The sequence below is a fragment of the Salvelinus fontinalis genome, chromosome 34 (assembly GCF_029448725.1).
Source record: "Salvelinus fontinalis isolate EN_2023a chromosome 34, ASM2944872v1, whole genome shotgun sequence".
Lineage (NCBI taxonomy): Eukaryota > Metazoa > Chordata > Actinopteri > Salmoniformes > Salmonidae > Salvelinus > Salvelinus fontinalis.
The window spans coordinates 6,079,845-6,101,490 of NC_074698.1; positions in this window are offsets into that span (position 1 = coordinate 6,079,845).

Below are 21,646 nucleotides of genomic sequence, written 5' to 3' on the forward strand. Positions count from 1 at the left end.
TAGCTAGATAGTGTAGCCAATATCAGGCCAGGGTGACGACTAAACCACATTTATTGTTGTGATTTTCACCGAAAATATACAGCTGCCGCATTAACGTCTAATGTTACATTTTTGTAATAATTTTTTTATATCCGATATTAAATGAATGATTCGGAACACTCCCAGGTTCCAACTTTGGCTGAGTAAAACATTATCTCTGAAGTTTCTAGCCACAAGCATAAACTAGAAGGGCTCATCAAAACTAATGACTGAACTGAACCAAATATGCATAGCCATCTCGAGACAATTTTGATTTAGTGTTATTTTCTTCTCAAAGCTGCCAGGATGTCACGTGTCCTACTTATATCAGTACACTCATAACACCTGAAGCATTACGAAACTTATATTCGATCAAATAAACCTCACGTTGCAAATAAGCCATTCATTTATTTGTTGACCTAATTCCACACTATCAATGACCTCCATACCAAAACTCCTTGCTTGGTGGGCGAAACAACGAAAAGACGCCACCTGCTGGAAGGGAGACAGATTTCCCGCCGAGTTGGGCCTCTCTCTTCTGACTGAACTAACTGAACCCAATGCGTTTGTCTCGGCTCAACTTTGGCTGTGCGACAAACGTCATCAATTTGGGCACCAGGCGTATCCATATAGCCTTTCCCTTTACGGTCGGCCACGTGTGCACGCCATTTTGCTTAAGTAGACTCAGAGAGACAATCGCTGTCTTAAACAGTACACACCATGACATACATTTCCCACTATTGAAAATTGTAGATTTAAAAAATATGTACAAAATTGAATAAAAATAAGGCTAGGTTACATAATACTTTACATTATGGCATACTTACAATAATGTAAAGGCGTGTTTAAGTAGATTATAAACTTAATATTTTATATATTATTAGTTTATATATAATTTATAAATATGTAATAAACTATAACACATATATGCCTAATATATTTATAAACTAATAATTAACAGTTGAATGAACTAATATTATTTCACTTATATAACCAATTATCAACTACTTATGAACTGGATCAATCAATATCATCAGTCAATATCATCGATCATACCTCAGACTACATTCCAGTCACTCAACTTTTAAGTCTCCAACTATGAAGTATTAGCTATGGCATTCACCATTACTAAAGATGACTTGTATGCTAATTGTTGTTGTTGATCATAATAAAGTTATACTATTAAAACTATTATTTTCACATTAACCCCTTCTTTACATTGTTTGCTATGCTTGACCGGGGTTCCCCCTCAGCTTTGCTAAAAAGAAAAAAAAATCCTAGAATATAAATATATAATAATGCAGACCCAAAGTGGGTCGCAGACCTGTTAATAATGGTGGGTCGCGATGTGTCAGACTACATTTCTAATTATTTAATTAATTACTGGAATTGATTTCGGCAAAGTGCAACTTCACTCTCTGTTCAGTGCGCTCTCTGCTTAAGCGGTGTCTCTGCTCAGTTTGGCAGCTGCATGAGTAGGGGAAGGAGATGCCCGTGTGCTTCGCGGTTTAAACATATCTTTTTTTTCTGCAGTTTTCTTGAAGATCACTCCGCGACCCACACGCTGCAGTGCTGTTGTTCAGCAGCAGATGATGCGCTATCAGCCACTGGCTTGTAATTCCCACTCGCCATCACTCACCGCTGTCATCGAATGGACTCAAGCTAGCAACAAATTCTGACTGAGTTCAATTGTCATGTGCAGGGAAGTGCTTAGTAATCTCAAAACGAACAAATTAAAAAGACAGGTCCTGACCAAACATCCACAGCATTTAAAAAAAAACTTTATTTAACTAAGCAAGTCAAGTATTTAAGAACAAATTCTTATTTACAATGACGGCCTAGCAACAGTGGGTTAACTGCCTTGTTCAGGGGCAGAACGACAGATGTTTACCTTGTCAGCTGGGAGATTCGATCTAGCCCAACGCTCTAACCACTAGGCTACCCGCCGCACCATGATGGTAAACCCAGGGAGTTCTTTCAGAACAGGGCAGAATACTTCCGGAAGCCGTGCTTTGACAGTGGAAAAGTAAGTCAGCTAGCAAGGCATTGTTGTAATTGTATAACAAGTGATGAAAAGCAGAAATAAGGGAGTACTAACTCTCATAGTAGTAGACGTGAGTTTCTCGTTCAAACAATCCCCTGGCTTTGTACACAGCTAATAGCTAACATTAGCTAAAGCAAGCAATCTACCTACGGATAGTGCAACCCTGGTAACAGTACAGATGGAAGATGGGGAAAAAAAAGTTGCTGTTAAAATACAAGCAAACATTTTTATTCTGAACTGGAATACACCGGTTGTCAACTGTCAAAAACTGAGCCCAGAATAGACCTGCTTGTTGAAAACTTCAACCAGTCACACACCTACCATTAGGACTGTGTGTTTGTGTTTTATGGTTACAGCTGTGTGATGTGATCAATCAGTTTATTCCAATTCAGAATAAAAATGATTTATTGTATTTTAACAGCAACAGGTCCAACCTAGACACATATTTAAGAGTGTTTTAATGGTGAAAAATAAACATGAATAGCTATTTAATTTAATTGTTATTTGTCTATGTTGCATTTGTTAATGGCCACAAGGGCAATGAAATGTAACAATATTTACATATAGTTGCATGTTTTTGTAAGTTTGGGTCCCAGGAAAACAGAATTTCTAATTTGGGTCCTAGGCTGAAAAAGTTTAAGAACCTCTGATATAATGCATTGACACAAACAAAGTAAACATAAATTACTACAGTAGCAAAATGCACACTGCTGTTTTATGATGACTTGGTGGGGTTTGGGAGTCAGCTGTCTGCAATTTTGAGCATGGTAGAAGTAATGGTTTTTATTAGAAATCTCTTAAACTGAGGCTTATTTTGTAAGATCTGGGCAATTTTACTCAGGGCTCCAATAAATAAACGTCATGTCTCTTGACCCGGTGTCTGGCCTCTCCTTCAGGAAATCCTCACATCAGCTAAAATGTTATTTTGTCATCTAATGTGTTGATGTCTGGTAGGAGGGAACAGTGTTTGCAGGTGGTTGGCCGATTTATTGAACTAGCACATTGTAGTCTCCATGCACGACTTAATGTACATATTACCACAACTAACAATGTCCTTTCTAATGTCCTTTGTCTTTTGTGCTGTCTGTTACATTTTATATAAAGTATTGAAATATAGGTCTATCCTTTGACTTAGAAATACTTGAAATAGCAATATATTTCATATTTACAGGGACTTGAAATATTGTTATTGTTTAAGTTTACCTTTTCTACCTATGGGAACCAAATAGAGCAAATAGATCAAATCCCGAGCTGACAAGGTAAAAGTATGTTGTTCTAGAAGAGTGCTCTTTGTACAGGCCTACTGCCACAGAGTAAGCTGGTCTGGCTAGTCTGTAAGTAAACAAGCCACTTTCCAGCTTAAAATAATATAAAATGGAACTTAATTTATATGCTTTCACATATATCATAGATTTACATTTACATTTAAGTCATTTAGCAGACGCTCTTATCCAGAGCGACTTACAAATTGGTGCATTCACCTTATGACATCCAGATCATAGATGTTATGATAGATCACCTTTAACTTCATTCCCTGTTCCTATGCCTAACACAATAACTCAATAATGCTTTAAGTCAGTGAAGAAGATATAGGCCTACAGCCTATGTTGCTATCATAATATCATTGTATATTATAATTATATAATGTCTGCACTTAATGATTCCCTTTTTCTTAGTTGTATTATAGATTCCTCATTACCATTACGGGTTACTTGGCATTTAATGTGCTAAACTATGAGGATTTTGTAATTAGCCTAAACGATCTGTGGTTGCGTTACATAACTGCGCGCCACACCCCCCTTGAAACTAAAACATTTCCCGCTCTTCTCTCTACACTACGGTAAAAAAAAAAAAAACGACCATTCACAACACAACCGGAAAACAGGGCTAGGATCATGGTCGGTCGTTACACTCCCTCGTCTTGGTTTCATTAGGATCTGGCTCCAGCAGATACCTTCTCACGCCACAGACGCTGTTGACATACTAGGTGAGACTGGATGTCGAATGGTGCACGGGTGGTGAAATTACATTCATAATTAGAAGCTAGTGTACTGGCGCTGCACAATCAACCGTGGTTAACATAACGTCCTGGACCAGAGCAAATGCGCCGATAGGTATGTGCATAGCACACTAACGCCCTGGAACAAAGCTACAGACTCACTCGATACAGGAGACTAAAACGTTTATATGTTGCGTGCGCACATACCTTCTGAGACGCATGCGCATTGCAGACCGCACAGCCTCAGAACAGACTCTAGCTGGATGCTTCTCCTTTAAAGGCGCTGCATGGTCAATCCAACCTCTGCATTGGCCGTGCAGCATTTATGGTGATATGGCCTCCGCAGAAGTCAGGGCATTCATACATTCTGTGCTTTGTTGAGCAGCGCAGAGCTGTTGTCAACGAAGTGAATGTTTATACAGGATCTCCTGCCCCCACCTACCGTCAACCAATCATGTCAATTCGGGGCTATATGGAGCACTCCGCATTGTTATACAAGTTGGGAGGCGCATGGCGATGCAGTACGGTACGGAACTCAATTTGGCATCAGTATGCCTCTGGAGGCTTCGCAATTGCGCCACACCCTCCATACCGAGCCTCCGACCACATTTTCGGATCAAGCAAAATTGGCTTTTAGCCTTTACGAGCTGAGCTGGCCATGTTCAATTACTGTTGACTGCAGAGACATAGGAAGTCTCTCAGTTGCACACGTTTGCTGCGTGCTGGTAGCTGAACTAAATTGCCAACTAAATAGTGTAAACGCACTAGACTAATTAACTCATACAGCGTTCAGACTTCCTTTTGTGATACATTGTTGCCGGAAAGCATGTCTACCGCGCGTGGTATTCTGACAAAATAATAAGTCACCCTTCATGAATCAAATCGGTCCGAAGGAGGGGCCAGTAGAGGAAAACTTTCATGCTAGTCTAAAACCAAAATCTTGGTTCTTGCAAAAAGTAGGCATTTCACGTGATATTGAAGTATGTAGATATGAAGTATGTAGGTTTGGCACATTTGAATTAATTTATTTAGGTTTTAAAAGGGCGTGTTCACAATTTTTGCCATTTCAAATTAAATCTAAATGTATTGGTCACATACACGTGTTTAGCAGATGTTATTGCTGGTGTATTGAAATGCTTATAAATGTATGCGGTAGTAACTCTATGCTACCAGACAGGCCTTTTCTCATTTGGGAAAAACTCCTTCCTCTCTCCTCCATGACCTGGAAACCGATAAGTGGTCGAGGAGAGTAAACAAAGATGATTTATCTATTGCGATCTATTATAATTGAGTGACCGCTCTAAGGGCTCAGACACACCAATAGCATTTGCTGGCCTAGAGGACTTAGCATCTCTGAACGAAATTTGCGAACCAAGTGTGCACCGATTTTACATTAAAATGTTGTCAGTCAGATCCCTAGAACACAGCGCGCTGAACGATCGGCAGATGAACGCTACAACCACATCCGGTGCGATGTGTGTGAGCCTTAACGGAAATACTTGTCCTCAAAGATGGGAGGAGGCAAGATCAGATGGGACCATTCTAGCCAATGAGAGAGCAGATACGCGTGTGAACAACAGGCACAACTCCGATATAAACTTTTTTTCAAAGTTTCCAAAATGACACGTTCATCCACGTATCAGTTCATTCATAACAACTCAACCATTACGAAACTTCTATTTAATAAAATAAGCCTCACGTAGCAAATTAGCAACTACATTTTTTGTTTTGACCGAATTCCATACTCTCAAAACAAAATTGGTCATATTCTGATATTTTTTTTCTCACTTCATGTACAGATTTTGGGCGGAGTAAAACCTCACGCTTTGACAAATCCTCTCTGGTGTATATGTGTTAGTAGGTGGACAGAAGAGTGTCCTCCCCAATAGCCACCTTTTATCAAGGATAGTCATGTGTATCCTACCGGAGACCTTTGAAAGAATTTTGATATTTGCCACACCCCCTTTGAAGCAAATATTGTTTTCTCAAAGTAGAAAAGTACTTAAACATTTTAAAACGATATGCTACTTAAGCTATCCTTTTATTTATAAAATGTCTTGCACAACTAGCTAAATTAGTTTTATAATTGTACACATTTATTTTGGGATTCCACCCCTGTAAATGTAATTTGCCTGATGACACGTGAGTGGAGTGTCATTTCATACAAGTGCATTTTCATCCAGGTTTCTTTTAGTCGCCGCCTCTCCTCGATTACCTTTGACCTTTTTCAAAAGGAGGCGAGAGATGACGCAGGAGTTGAGCAGACTAATAGAGAAAAGGCCAGGGCATTGTTTGTATCCTTCAACATGCCTTATGTACCAGAACTTTCATTCAATCAACTTCACTTTAACATTTTGCCTGCCTGTATACGGTTTGTTTTCAAGAGAAGGGAACTGTCTGTTAGGTTGCAGAGTGCACATAGGGCTACCCTACACAAAAATTATTGTGCAGATGTGTTTGGCTACTCCCCAGAAATGTCACAGTTTATGTATGATAATTTATCACAAAGTATTTTGTATGTAATTAACTACTTTTTCAGAAATAACGTTAGTTAAGTAAACTGTATTTTTCTAAGGGTAGCTTTAGTGTAGCTTAACTTCTACCAGTGTGAAGTAATTGGTAGCTTGGTAAACTACACCGAGTGTACAAAACATTAGGAACACCTTCCTAATATTGAGTTGCACCCCTATTTGCCCTCAGAACAGCCTCAATTCGTCGGAGAATGGACTCTACAAGGTGTCGAAAGCGTTCCACAGGAAAGCTGGCCCATGTTGACTCCAATGCTTCCCACAGTTGTGTCAAGTTGGTTGGATGTCCTTTGGGTGGTGGACCATTCTTGATACGCAGGGTAAACTGTTGAGCATGAAAAACCCAGCAGCTTTGCAGTTCTTGACACACTCAAACTGATGTGCCAGGCACATACTACCATACCCCGTTCAAAGGCACTTCAATCTTTTGTCTTGGCCATTCACCCTCTGAATGGCACAAATACACAATACATGTCTCAATTGTATCTAGGCTTAAAAATCCTCTTTAACCTGTCTACTCGCCTTCATTTACACTGATTGAAGTGGATTTAACAAGTGACATCAATAAGGGATCATACCTTTAGCCAGGATTCACCTTGTCAGTCTATGTCAGGGGAAGAGCGTTTTGCACACTCAGTGTATATTTTCAAAGTAGCTTCCCCAACACTGATCAATACAAACGCTAATATTTTTAAATTCTCCATTATTAACTAGAATGAAACAAGTTTACGATACCTTCAGAAAGTATTCAGACCCCTTGACTTTTTCCACATTTTGTTACGTTAGTCTTATTCTAAAATGTATTAAGTGTTGTTTTTCCCTCATGAATCTACACACAATACCCCATAATGACAAAGCAAAAACAGGTTTTTAGACATTTTTGCAAATGTATAAAGAAAACAACTGAAATATCACATTTACATAAGTATTCAGATCCTTTACTCAGTACTTGGTAGAAGCACCTTTGGCAGTGATTACAGCATCGGGTCTTCTTGGGTATGACGCTGCAAGCTTGGGACACCTGTATTTGGGGAGTTTCTCCCATTTTTCTCTGCAGATCCCCTCAACCTCTGTCAGGTTGAATGGGGAGCGTTGCTGCACAGCTATTTTCAGGTCTCTCCAGAGATGTTGGATCGGGTTCATGCCCGAGCTCTGGCTGGGCCACTCAAGGACATTTGGAGACTTGTCACGAAGCCACTCCTGCGTTGTCTTGGCTGTGTGCTTAGGGTCATTGTCCTGTTTGAAGGTGAACCTTCGCCCCAGTCTGAGGTCCTGAGTGCTCTGAAGCAGGTTTTCATCAAGCATCTCTCGGTTCTTTTCTCTGTTCATCTTTGCCTCTGACTAGTCTACCAGTCATTGCCGCTGAAAAACATCCCCACAGCATGATGCTGCCACCACCATGCTTAACCGTAGGGATGTTTCCTCCAGACGTGATGCTTGGCCTTCAGGCCAAAGAGTTGAATCTTGGTTTCATCAGACCAGAGAATCTTGTTCCTCATGGTCTGAGAGTCTTTAGGTGCCTTTTGGCAAACTCCAAGCGGGCTGTCATGTTCCTTTTACTGAGGAGTGGCTTCCGTCTGGCCACTCTACCATAAAGGGATGATTGGTGGAGTGCTGCAGAGATGGTTGTCCTTCTGGAATGTTCTCCCATCTCCACAGAGGAACTCTAGAGCTCTTTCAGAGTGACCATCATGTTCTTGGTCACTTCCCTGACCATGGCCCTTTTCCCCGATTGCTCAATTTGGCCGGGCGGCCAGCTCTAGGAAGAGTCTTGGTGGTTCCAAACTTCTTCCATTTAAGAATGATGGAGGCCACTATGTTCTTGGGGATCTTCAATGCTGCAGAAATGTTTTGCTACCCTTCCCCAGATCTGTGCCTGGACACAATCCTGTCTCGGAGCTCTACGGATAATTTCTTCGACCTCATGGCTTGGTTTTTGCTCTGACATGCACTGTCAACTGTGGGCTTTTATATAGACAAGTGTGTGCCTTTCCAAATCGTGTCCAATCAATTGAATTGACCACAGGGGGACTCAAAGATGATCAATAGAAACAGGATGTACCTGAGCTCAATTTCGAGTCTCATAGCAAAGGGTCTGAATACTTATGTAAATTAGGTATTTCTGTTTGTTTTTATAAATTTGCTAACATTTCTAAAAAACTGTTTTTGTATTTTGTGTAGATTGCTGAGCAAAACATAATATTTAATCAATTTTAGAATAAGGCTGTAATGCAACAAAAATGTGGAAAAGTCAAGGGGTCTGAATACTTTCCGAAGGCACTGTATATGACTGACATGCAGTAGTGCTTAACTGTTGAATATGCCATTTGTCTGTACAGAGTAGTCTATAACTTTATACGTTTGTGTAATTTTATTTGATCAAATCTGTCATTTATGAAATTAGGAGACACATCTAATGCAGATCCTATAAATATTCATATGGTCAACTAGATTTATATTTAATAGCAGATTTTTTTTCAATCAGGCTTGGGGAATGTATCTTTGACATACTATGGCAACTCCCCTGTTTCCTCTTTTGATTAAAAGGTTATTACAGCCCCTCGTGCAATATGCTCATTCCCAATCTGGTATCTTTTGTCTCTGTGGTGGACAGATGGCATTTGGCATTAAAAAGTCTCTCAGGAAGCTCAGTGAGAGCAGTGGAGTGACTGCTAAAAAACAATCTGTGACTCAGTGGAGGTCAGAGGAGGAATACCCATTAAAATAGTCAGAACAGGTTTCCTCCTTTATGATAAACCACATATTTTAATTTTATGTTTCCTAGAAAACCCAATTCAAACACTGAGTAACTTTTTTTCATCATGTATTTTAATGTGATTGTAATGTTTTTTTCCCCAACCAGAAGACATGACCCCCTTAGTATTTAGTATTTTATTAGGATCCCCATTAGCTATTGCCAAGGCAGCAGCTACTCTTCCTGGGGTCCAAACAGAGATAAAAACATTTAATCAAACAAAGCAATGTGCATTATACAAATTTACATTGCTCCATTATAGTATTACAATACTACATTACATTATTAAGAATAATGTGTGGGTGTGTGTTTTATAGTGTGTGTGTGTGTTAGATAGTGTGTGTCTCTTCAGTTTGCGTTGTGCCGTTTGATCAGTTTTTAAAAAAAAATCTGATTTTACTGCTAGCTTGAGTTACCTGAGGTGGAAGAGAGTTGTAGTCATGTAGTCATGGCTCAATATAAGGTATGTATGACAATTTGGTACTTTTAACACGTCAATACTTCTCACAAAGACCAGTAGTGATGCAGTCAATATCTTCTCTACTATGTTGTTGATATTATCCTTCTGTGTGCATTTAAGGGCTAGACGTTCTGTGCCGACTGTAATTTGCATATGTCCTTCTTTGCCACACTTGACCATATATACTGGGCAGTGGTCCAGGTTGGATAAAGGACTTGTTTGGTTGATTGTAATGTCAAGAAAGCAGAGCAGGGCTTTATCACGGACAGCCCTCTCCCCATTTTAGCAACCGCTGAATTTATTTGTTTTAACCATGTCAGCTTACAATTGATGGTTACACCAAGCAGTTTAGTCTCCTCAACTTGCTCAATCGCCACATTATTCATGTCTAGATTTAGATCAGGTTTAGGATTTAGTGAATGATTTTTCCCATATACAATGGTTTTAGTTTTTGATTTATTTAGGTCTAGCATATTACTAGCCACCTATTCTAAAACTGACTGCAGCTCTTTGTTAAGGGTTGCAGGGATTTCACTTGCTGTGGTAGCTAATGTGTACAATGTTGAGTCATCAGCGTACATAGACACACAGGCTTTATCAAGGCTAGTGGTAGGTCATTGGTAAAAAATATAAAAAATAAAGAGAACAGTATAGGGCCAAGGCAGCTGCCTTGAGGTATGCCACACTACCTGGTTTACGTTAGAGAGGCTACCATTAAAGAAACCCCTCTGTTCTATTAGATAGGTAGCTCTCAATCCATAATATGGCAGAGGATGTAAATCCATGACATATACATTTTTTCAGCAACAGATTATGATCGATAATATCAAAAGCTGCACTGAAGTCTAACAATACAGCTCCCACAATCTTCTTCTTCTTAATTTCTTTCAGCCAATCATCAGTTACTTTACTCAATGCTGTACATGTTGAGTACCCTTCCCTATAAGCATGCTGAAAGTCTGTTGTTAATCTGTTTACAGTGAAATAACATTGTATTTTGTCAAAGACAATTTTTTAAAAAGGTTTACTAAGCAGGCTGATTTGTCGGCTGTTTGAACCGGTAAAGGGTGCTTTGCTATGCTTATGTACACTTATGCAATGTAAGTGCAAAAAATGCAAAAAGACTAAATAAATAAGGTAAAATCCTACAACACCGGCTATTACGGATTATAAAGGAAAAACCCAGCCATGAGCTGCCCAATGATGCCACTCTACCAGACAAAGCCTTTTAAGCATGCTTTGGTGACAAAACACAGAGCCTTGCATAAACGGATGACTGGGTGATCTCGCTCTCCAAGGCTGATGTGAGTAAGCCCTTTAACACTCGTCAGGCCGCTGGGCCAGACGAAAAACCAGGGTACGACCTCAGGGCATGAGTAGACCAGCTGGCAGGCGTCTTTATGAACATTTTCCACCTCTCCCAATCCCAGTGTGTAATCCCCACATGCTTCAATCAGATCACCATCGTTCCTGAGCCCCATTGCCATGCCATTAATCTGCCGCCATCACCTCATGTTTCAGCATTATAATGCACGACCCCATGTCGCAAGGATCTGCAAACAATTCCTGGAAGCTGAAAATGTGAAAAAACTGCACATTTTAGAGTGGACTTTTATTGTCCCCCGCACAAGGTGCACCTGTGTAATGATCATGTTGTTTAATCCGTTTCTTGATATCTTGATATACACCTGTCAGGTGGATGGATTATCTCGGCAAAGGAGAAATGCTCACTACAAGGAATGTAAACAACTTTGTGCACCAAATTTGAAAGAAATAAGCTTTTTGTGCATATGGAACATTTCTGTGATGTTTTATTTCAGCTCAAGAAACATGGGACCAGCACTTTACGTGTTGCGTTAAAATTTTTGTTCAGTTTAAATTGCAATCCGCACTGCCCTCACCCATCTAGACAAGAGGAGAAATACAGAGGCTTGCGAAAGTATTCGCCCCCCCTTGGCATTTTTCTTATTTTGTTTCCTTCCAATCTGGAATTCAAATAGATTTTTGGGGGGTTTGTATCATTTGATTTACACAAAATGCCTACCACGTTGAAGATGCAAAATATTTTCTTTGTGAGACAAACAATAAATAAGAAAAAAAAACAGAACTTGAGCGTGCATAACTATTCAAATCAAATCAAATGTATTTATATAGCCCTTCTTACATCAGCTGATATCTCAAAGTGCTGTACAGAAACCCAGCCTAAAACCCCAAACAGCAAGCAATGCAGGTGTAGAAGCACAGTGGCTAGGAAAAACTCACTAGAAAGGCCAAAACCTAGGAAGAAACCTAGAGAGGAACCAGGCTATGAGGGGTGGCCAGTCCTCTTCTGGCTGTGCCGGGTGGAGATTATAACAGAACATGGCCAAGATGTTCAAATGTTCATAAATCACCAGCATGGTCAAATAATAATAATCACAGTAGTTGTCGAGGGTGCAGCAAGTCAGCACCTCAGGAGTAAATGTCAGTTGGCTTTTCATAGCCGATCATTAAGAGTATCTCTACCGCTCCTGCAGTCTCTAGAGAGTTGAAAACAGCAGGTCTGGGACAGGTAGCACGTCCGGTGAACAGGTCAGGGTTCCATAGCCGCAGGCAGAACAGTTGAAACTGGAGCAGCAGCACGGCCAGGTGGACTGGGGACAGCAAGGAGTCATCATGCCAGGTAGTCCTGAGGCATGGCCCTAGGGCTCAGGTCCTCCTCCGAGAGAGAAAGAGAGAATTAGAGAGAACATACTTAAATTCACACAGGACACCAGATAAGACAGTAGAAGGACTCCAGATATAACAAACTGACCCTAGCCCCCCGACACAAACTACTGCAGCATAAATACCGGAGGCTGAGACAGGAGGGGTCAGGAGACACTGTGGCCTCATCCGATGATACCCCCGGACAGGGCCAAACAGGAAGGATATAACCCCACCCACTTTGCCAAAGCACAGCCCCCACACCACTAGAGGGATATTTTCAACCACCAACTTACCATCCTGAGACAAGGCCGAGTATAGCCCACAAAGATCTCCGCCACGGCACAACCAAAGGGGGGGCCTCAACCCAGACAGGAAGATCACATCAGTGACTCAACCCACTCAAGTCCTAGGGACGGCATGAAAGAGCACCAGTAAGCCAGTGACTCAGCCCCTGTAATAGGGTTAGAGGCAGAGAATCCCAGTGGAGAGAAGGGAACCGGCCAGGCAGAGACAGCAAGGGCGGTTCGTTGCTCCAGAGCCTTTCCATTCACCTTCACACTCCTGGGCCAGACTACACTCAATCATATGACCCACTGAAGAGATTCAGTAAAGTCTTCAGTAAAGACTTAAAGGTTGAGACCGAGTCCCAAACCCCCCCGCCCTCCTGGAAGTCAATACTTTGTAGAGCCACCTTTTGTAGCAATTACAGTTGCAAGTCTCATGGGGTATGTCTCTATAAGCTTGCCACATCTAGCCACTGAGATTTTGCCCATTCATCAAGGCAAAACTGCTCCAGCTCCTTCAAGTTGGATGGGTTCTGCTGGTGTACAGCAATCCTCAAGTCATACCACAGATTCTCAATTGGATTGAGGTCTGGGCTTTGACTAGGCCATTTCAAGACATTTAATACAAAATAGAACCTGGTTGTTTTCCCCACACTAAAACAGTTTATTTTTTAAACATATGAAAAATATATATTTTTATAATTATATATATTTCAGCAGCTTAGGGAAAGAAAAAAAAATAAATGAGCCCAAAAATCTATAGTTGATTCTAGTGTTGCTTTAGCAGTATGCTTATGGTCATTGTGCTATTGGAAGGCGAACCTCCGTCCCAGTCTCAAATCTCTGGAAGACTGAAACAGGTTTCCCTCAAGAATTTCCCTATATTTAGCGCCATCCATCATTCCTTCAATTCTGACCAGTTTCAAAGTCCCTGCCGATGAAAAACATCTTCACAGCATGATGCTTCCACCACCACCATGCTTCAATGTGGGGATGGTGTCTCGGGGTGATGAAAGATGTTGGGTTTGTGCCAGACATAGCATGTTCCTTGATGGCCAAAAAGCTAAATTTTAGTCTGACCAGAGTACCTTCTTCCATATGTTTGGGGAGTCTCCCACATGCCTTTTGGCGAACACCAAACGTGTTTGATTATTTTTTTCTTTAAGCAATGGCTTTTTTTCTGGCCACTCTTTCCTAAAGCCTAGCTCTGTGGAGTGTATAGCTTAAAACCTCTAACGCCTCCCTAACCCGGATCCGGGATCCCCCCCATCACAAAAGCTGACTAGCATAGCCTAGCCTAAAGTTACAGGGATATCATAAAATAAAATGTCCATGAAATCACAAGTCCAAGACACCAAATGAAAGATACAGATCTTGTGATTCAAGCCATCATCTCTGATTTTTTAAATGTTTTACAGGGAAGACACAATATGTAAATCTATTAGCTAACCACGTTAGCAAAAGACAACAATTTTCTTACTCCACCATTTTCTTACTGCATCAGTAGCTATCACAAATTCGACCAAATAAAGATATAAATAGCCACTAACCAAGAAACAAACCTCATCAGATGACAGTCTGATAACATATTTATTGTATAGCATAGGTTTTGTTAGAATAATGTACATATTTCAGGTAGAAATCATAGTTTACAATTGCAGCCCCCATTACAACTATCACTAAAATGACTAGAATAACTACAGAGACCATCGTGTATTAGCTAATTACTCATCATAAAACATTTCTTAAAAATACACAGCGTACAGCAGATGAAAGACACAGATCATGTGAATATAGCCAATATGTCAGACTTTCTAAGTGTTTTACAGCGAAAACACAATATAGCGTTATCTTAGCTTAGCACAATAGTCAGTCACACGGCAGCATTGATTCAAGGCAAAAATAGCAATAACGTTATAAACCACCAAACGCTAATATTTTTTTCACTAACCTTCTCAGAATTCTTCAGATGACAGTCCTGTAACATATTACACAATGCATATAGTTTGTTCGAAAATGTGCTTATTTAGCCGCACAATTCGTGGTTACACAACGTGTTTAGTGGGCAAAAAATCAAGCAATCTGTCCGGCACCATTTTGGAAAGGCACCTAATCTTATCGAAAACTATTCATAAACTTGACTAAAAAAATACAGATTGGACAGCAATTGAAAGACAAATTAGTTCTTAATGCAATCGCTGAATTACATTTTTAAAATTAACCTTACTGCGCAATACAGGGTGCGATAGCGCAACGCTACACGGAAAATAATGGCGTCTAATACATTTTTCTTTTTCAACAGAACAACGTTTTATCAGCATAAATAGTACTTAATATTAGCTGAACTCCCATCAGAATCTTGGGGAAGGTGTCCGTTGGCCAAAAGAATCGTTGCTGGGTTGGAGAATGTTTCCCTCGACGTTGCAATTAGCAGTACAGAATGGCATTCGAGAGAGAGACACCCACGTTTCTACAGCGCCATGGAAATAAATACCTGAAAATCGCAATATACTGACCTAAACTGGTATAATTCGGTTCAAAATAACAAGATTATGATGTCTTTAAAGCCTATAGCGAATAAAAACAGAGCCGGATACATCTAGGAGCTAAAACCAGAGGTTCTAAAAAGACATGCCAAGACCCTCTTTGCGTCAGCGCGAAGTCCCAAAAGGTCGGACACCTCAGTTCCAATCAATTTATAAACTTTTGGAACTACGTAGAGACGTCATTTCAACTCTCCCTATTCGCTAACAGCCAGGGGAAGGCGTATGTAGTGCATCTCAACCAATAGAAGACAGGCAAAGTTAAAGACAGGTCTCAAAGCAGATGATAAAATTTCCCATTCTCACACAGACATAGGAAAAGTGCTCTAAGTCGAGTTCTGTTTCACTTACAGACATAATTCCAACGGTTTTAGAAACTAGAGAGTGTTTTCTATCCAATAGTAAGAATAATATGCATATTGTACGAGCAAGAATTGAGTGCGAGGCCGTTTACATTGGATACACATTTGTGCTATGTCGAAATAGCACCCCCCTAGTGGCAAGAAGTTTTAAAGTGGTCCTACGGACAGACTCCAATCTCCGCTGTGGAGCTTTGCAGCTCTTTCAAGGTTATCTTTGTTCTCTTTGTTGCCTCTCTGATTAATGCCCTCCTTGCCTGGTCTGTGAGTTTTGGTTGGGGGCCCTCTCTTGGCAGGTTTATGGTGGTGCCATATTCTTTCCATTTTTTAATAATGGATTTAATGTTGCTCCGTGGGATGTTCAAAGTTTGGGATATTTTTTTATAACCCAACCCTGATCTGTACTTGTCCCCAACTGTCCCTGACCTGTTTGGAGAGCTCCTTGGTCTTCATAGGGCTGCTTGCTTGGTGGTACCCCTTGCTTAGTGGTGTTGCAGACTGTGGGACCTTTCAGAACAGATGTATATGTACTGAGATCATGTGACAGATCATGTGACACTTAAAATGTACACAGGGGGACTTTATTTGACTAATTATGTGACTTCTAAAAGTAATTGGTTGCACCAGATCTTATTTAGGGGCCTAATAGCAAAGGGGGTGAATACACATGCACGCACCACTTCTCCGTTTTTATTTTAAATATTTTTTAAAATAAATAATTTAAGTAATTTTTTTCATTTCACTTCACCAATTTGGACTATTTTGTGTATGTCCATTACATGAAATCCAAATAAAAATCTATTTAAATTACAGGTTGTAATGCAATAAAATAGGAAAAACGTCAAGGGGGATGAATACTTTTGCAAGGCACTGTACCTACAGTTGAAGTCGTAAGTTTACATACACCTTAGCCAAATACATTTAAACTCCGTTTTTCACAATTCCTGACTTTTAATCCTAGTACAAATTCCCTGTCTTAGGTCAGTTAGGATCACCACTTTATTTTAAGAATGTGAAATGTCAGAATAATAGGCAAGATAATTATTTCTTTCAGCTTTTATTTCTTTCATCACATTCCCAGTGGGTCAGAAGTTTACATACACTCAATTAGTATTTGGTAGCATTGCCTTTCAATTGTTTAACTCGGGTCAAACGTTTCGGGTAGCCTTCCACAAGCTTCCCACAATAAGTTGGGTGAATTTTGGCCCATTCTTCATGACAGAGCTGGTGTAACTGAGTCAGGTTTGTAGGCCTCCTTGCTCGCACAAGCTTTTTCAGTTCTGCCCTCAAATTTTCTATGGGATTGAGGTCAGGGCTTTGTGATGGCCACTCCAATACCTTGACTTTGTTGTCCTCAAGCAATTTTGCCAAAACTTTGGTAGTATGCTTGGGGTCATTGTCCGTTTAGAAGACCCATTTGCTACCAAGATTTAACTTCCTGACTGATATCTTGAGATGTTGTTTCAATATATCCACATAATTTTCCTGCCTCGTGATGCCATCTATTTTGTGAAGTGCACCAGTCCCTCCTGCAGCAAAGCACCCCCACAACACCCCCGCGGCCACACTGTGCGTCACGGTTGGGATGGTATTCTTTGGCTTGCAAGCTCCCCTTTTTTCCTCCAAACATAACGATGGTCATTATGGCCAAACCGTTCTATTTTTGTTTCCTCAGACCAGAGGACATTTCTCCAAAAAGTATGATCTTTGTCCCCATGTGCAGTTGCAAAGCGTAGTCTGGCTTTTTTTATGGCGGTTTTGGAGCAGTGGCTTCTTCCTTGCTGAGCGGCCTTTCAGGTTATGTCGATTTAGGACTCGTTTTACTGTGGATATAGATACTCTTGTACCTTGTTTCCTTCAGCATCTTCACAAGGTCCTTTGCTGTTATCCTGGGATTGATTTGCACTTTTCGCACCAAAGTACGTTCATCTGTCACGTCCTGACCATAGAGAGCATTTATTTTATATGGAGGAGTAGGTCAGGCCGTGACTGGGGGGTTAGTCTAGTTTATATTTTCTATGTGGGGTTCTAGGTGTTTTTTTCTATGTTGGGGTCTTGGTATGATTCCCAATTAGAGGCAGCTGGCTATCGTTGTCTCTAATTGGGGATCATACTTAAGTAGCATTTTTTTCACCTGTGAGTTATGGGATATTGTTTGTTTTGAGTTTGTGTTGTTGTCACGGTTCGTTGTTTGTTAGTTTATTGTTTACTGTTTTGTCTTTGCTAAAGTTTCAAGGGGTGGTCGGTCAAGTCGAGGAGTGAGCCAGAGCCTGTGTGGGAGTTGATTGAAGAAGGTAATGAGATATACCGGAGAGAGGTTGTGGAAAGGAGTATGCTGCAGTGCAGGCGCATTGAAAATCGCTTTCTCAGCACGGCACCATATGTGCCAGATCTACGCACCAAGTCTCCAGTGCGCCTTCACAGCCCGGTACGTCCTGTGCCAGCTCCTCGCACTTGCCGTGCGAAGTGTGTTAAAGTTCCGGTACCATTGATGCCGTCTATACGCACCAGGTCTCCAGTACGCCTTCACAGTTCGGTACGTCTTGTGCCTGCTCCTCGCACTCTCCCTCAAGTGCGGCTTCCCAGTCTGGTACGTCCTGTGCCTGCTCCTCGCACTCTCCCTCAAGTGCGCCTTCCCAGTCGGGTACGTCCTGTGCCTGCTCCCCACACTCGACCTGAAGTGCGTGTCACCAGTCTGGTGCCACCTGTCCCGGCTCCACGCACTAGGTCTCCAGTGAGCCTTCCCAGTCTGGTGCATCCTATGCCTGCTCCTCGCACCGCCCTGAGGTGTGTGTCATCAGTCCAGTGCCACCTGTGCCGGCCCCACGCATCAGGCCTCCAGTGCGACTCCCCAGTCAGAGCTTCAGGCGACGATCCCCAGTCCAGAGCTTCAGGCGACGGTCCCCGGTCCAGAGCTTCCGGCGACGGTCCAGAGCTTCCGGCGACGGTCCCCGGTCCGGAGCTTCCGGCGACGGTCCCCGGTCCGGAGCTTCCGGCGACGGTCCCCGGTCCGGAGCTTCCGGCGACGGTCCCCGGTCCGGAGCTTCCGGCGACGGTCCCCGGTCCGGAGCTTCCGGCGACGATTCACGGTCCGGAGCTTCCGGCGACGATTCACGGTCCGGAACCTCCGGCGACGATTCACGGTCCGGAACCTCCGGCGACGATTCACGGTCCGGAACCTCCGGCGACGATTCACGGTCCGGAACCTCCGGCGACGATTCACGGTCCGGAACCTCCGGCGACGATTCACGGTCCGGAACCTCCTGAGACGGTCCACGGTCCGGAACCTCATGCTCCATGGCCGGAGCTTTCCCCTGCACCGATGCCCAGTCTGAGCACAGCGTCCAGTCCAGCTCCGTGGCCGGAGCCTTCCCCTGCGCCGATGCCCAGTCCGAGCATGGCGTCCAGTCCAGCTCCAAGACAGGAGCCTTCCTCTGCGCCGATGTCCAGTCCGAACACGGCGTCCAGTCCAGCTCCATGGCAGGAGCCCTTCTCTGCCCCGATGCCCAGTCTAGACACGGCGTCTAGTCCCGCTCCATGGCAGGAGTCTTCTTCTGCACCTAGGTCCAGTCCAGGCACAGTGTTCAGCCTGGGTCCATGGCTGGATCTGCGGGATGAGTAGGTTCTTCGTCCCGCACCAGAGCCGCCACCGACACTAGACACCCCCCCTAACCTTCCCTTTTGGTTTCAGGTTTTGCGGCCGGAGTCCGCACCTTTGTGTTGGGGGGGGGGGGGGGGGGGGTACTGTCACGTCCTGACCATAGAGAGCCTATATTTTCTATGTGGGGTTCTAGGTTGTTTTTTCTATGTTGGGGTCTTGGTATGATTCCCAATTAGAGGCAGCTGGCTATCGTTGTCTCTAATTGGGGATCCTATTTAAGTAGCATTTTTTCCACCTGTGGGTTATGGGATATTGTTTATGTTTTGAGTTAGTGTTTTTGTCACTGTTTGTTGTTTGTTAGTTTATTGTTTATTGTTTTGTCTTTGCTAAAGTTTCACTTCTTTAATAAATTATGTGGAACTCAACATACGCTGCGCCTTGGTCCGTTTCTACGAATGATCGTGACATCATCTCTAGGAGACAGAACGCGTCTCCTTCCTGAGCGGTATGACAGCTGCACGGTCCCATGCTGTTTATATTCGCGTACTATTGTTTGTACAGATGAATGTGGTACCTTCGGGCATTTGGAAATTGCTCCCAAGGGTCAACCAGACATGTGAAGGTCTACAAATTTATTTCTGAGGTCTTAGCTGATTTCTTTTGATTTTCCCATGATGTCAAGCAAAGAGGCACTGTGTTTGAAGGTATGCCTTGAAATAAATCCACAGGTACACCTTCAATTGACTCTGGAATTTTCCAAGCTGTTTATAGGCACAGTCAATTTAGTGAATGTAAACTTCTAAACCACCGGAATTGTGATACAGTGAATTATAAGTGAAATAATCTGTCTGTAAACAATTGTTGGAAAAATTACTTGTGTCATGCGCAAAGTAGATATCCTAACCAACTTGCCAAAACTATAGTATTTTAACAAGAAATTTGTGGAGTGGTTGAAAAACGAGTTTTAATGACTCCAACCTAAGTGTATGTAAACTTCCGACTTCAACTGTATGTGAGAATACTGTTCATTGACTACAGCTCAGCGTTCAACACTATAGTCCCCTCCAAGCTCATCACCGAGCTTGGGAACCTGGCACTGAGCACCTCCCTCTGCAACTGGATCCTGGACTATCTGACGGGCTGCACTCAGCTGGTAAGGGTAGGTAACAACACCTCCGCCACGCTGACCAACAACACTTAGTTGTGTACTTAATGTGTACTTAGTCCCCTCCTGTACTCCCTGTTCACCCACGATTTTGTGGCCAACTCCATCATCAAGTTTGCTGATGACACGGCGGTGGTGGGCCTGATTACCAACAGTGATGACACAGCCTACAGAGAGGAGGTCAGAGATCTGGCAGTGTGGTGCCAGGACAGCAATCTCCACCTTAACGTCAGCAAGACCAAGGAGCTGATTGTGGAATGCAGGAAAAAAGAGGGGGGTTGCACACCCCCATCCACACCAACAGAGTGGAGATGAGAGGGTCAAGCGCTTTAAGTTCCTCTGTGTCCCAACCACTGATATCTTAACATGGTCCTCTCACACTGGCACAGTCGTGAAGAAGGCGTGACACCGCCTCTTCACCCTCAGAAGGCTAAAGATATTTAGCAAGGCCCCTCAGATCTTCAAGAACTTCTACAGACGCACCATTGAGAGCATCTTGACTGGCTGCATCACTTCCTGGTATGGCAGCTGCACCGCCCTCGACCGCAAGAACCTACAGAGTGTTTTGCGGATGACCCAGCACATCACTGGGGACGAGCTCCCACCCATTCAGGACATACACACCAAGCAGTGTCTGATGAAGGCCTGAAAGGATTACCAACGACTCCAGTCACCCCTGCCATAGACTGTTCTCTCTGCTTCCGTCCGGTAGGCGGTACCAAAGCATCAGGTCTCGGACCAACAGGCTCCGAGACAGCTTCTACCCCCATGCAATGAGACGTTTAAACAGATAGACAATAGATGCCCACCCCCACCAAGGACTATGCACTGACTGTATGCATAGTCACAGGTCTCTACCCACACAATCACATACACCTACACTGACACACACATACACAAACACACACACTCATGTGCCTTCAGAAAGTATTCCCACCCCTTGACTTTTTCCACATTTTGTTGTGTTACAGCCTGAATTCATTTATTTTTTTATGTAGCTTTTTGTAACTGTTCTACACACAATACCCCATTAATGTCAAAGTGGAATGATGTTTTTGAAATGTAACAAATTAATAACAAATGAAAAGCTTTAATGTATTGAGTCTGTAAGTATTCAACCCCTTTGTTATGGCAAGCTAAATAAGTTCAGGAGTAAAATTTTGCTTAACAAGTCACATAGTAAGTTGCATCAACTCTGTGTG